Genomic DNA, 1,533 nt, shown 5'->3' on the forward strand with positions numbered 1-1,533 from the left:
AAAATTATAACTGAGTAATTGATTTGCTTTTATTATAATCAGTATTTCTTATAATTCATGCTTTTATTCAAATAATGTTAATTCCCTTGTGAGATGTGCTGAGTTTTATATAATTTTATACCTCTTGTTGTTATTAATGTAACTCTACTATTGGCTTTTGTTTACATTATCCTTGAATGATGACAGACAATATGGATATTTTCAACTGATGGCATTCTCTTTTGAAATTCTAGTAAGTTTATATTCCCTTAAAATATTTTTTAAATGATAGTGGTGGAAGGGAGCTAGGGACGGTGAAAGGTGGTGGTTTTGTGTAAAAATGTGGGTGTACACATGCATCTATGAAATGAAGAATAGGACAAATCTAAGTGGACGTCATAATCTTTCTCTTTATAGAGATATGGATGAGATTTATTTCATTTATTGATAGATAAACTAATTATAGTTTGATAAATTGAGATCTTTCTACACCTTTAAAAATAGTCTCCAATTTTAGCTTTTTATGCAATATCTTGGTCATCAGATTCATTTTGGGATTAGATAATTTATAATATCATATTTAATAGATTTTTCTGTGTATTTAAGTATCATGGGAAAAAAGATCTTTCTGGTTAACCAAGTTTACTAAGACTCTTTACCCTCTGATTTGGGTTCAATTTTTATGGATGTTGTGTGCCTTGTAGCTCAATAGTTCATATTTATATTTCAAAATCATAAAAAAGGCACATGAACACACATTATCATCTTGAGTTATTCAGCTGATTTTCAAAATTTTGAATAGCTATGAGTTTTGAAAGGTTTCTTTGCATACCAGTTGGAGAAATAGAAAACATCTGATAGATACTTTTAATGGAAAAGGAGAATGAATAAATAGTGAAAAAGTAAACAAATAGCTAGTTCTAGGACATTTTAAAATTAAACAATACCCTTGACTTTTTTTAAAAAAATCAATCAATCAATGTATTTATTTAATTACTTGTTTATGAGTTCAAACTCAAAGTGGTTACTTGATATAACAAAATTTGGAAATTTATGTTTAATGAATTGCTACTATGTACTAAGAATTATTTCTATTTAATATTTTATAAAATGTTCTACAGTGTTGATTTTTTTTAGTGTTTGAAGAATAATGTAATTTTTCTTAAAGTTTCTCAAGTGTATGCTTTTTTTGAGGTAAGTTATCTTAAAAGCAAAGGTTGCATGATGGTCTTGGAATAGTGGGTTATCTTCAAAAACAATTCTCTTAGCTAGAAATTAAACATAATTTAAAGCAAATTTTTGAATCCAGGACTAATTTACATTGTCATTTATTTTACAAACAGTTTTATAAACTGTGGTATGACAATCTTTAGTAGTACAATCTGATTTAGACATTCAAGAACAAAGTATTCTAGCACATGTTTACTCCCAAACTGTTTCCATTAGTTAACTGTAGCTTTGAAAAACCACAAACATTTTATAAAATACACTAAAGAGATTTTAAAAATTTATAGGTCAGAGTTGGACAGCATATAGTTGAACTTCAAACAATAT

Source organism: Ursus americanus, chromosome 8 (assembly GCF_024610735.1).
Source record: "Ursus americanus isolate L20-20 chromosome 8, mUrsAme1.1.p, whole genome shotgun sequence".
Taxonomy (NCBI): domain Eukaryota; kingdom Metazoa; phylum Chordata; class Mammalia; order Carnivora; family Ursidae; genus Ursus; species Ursus americanus.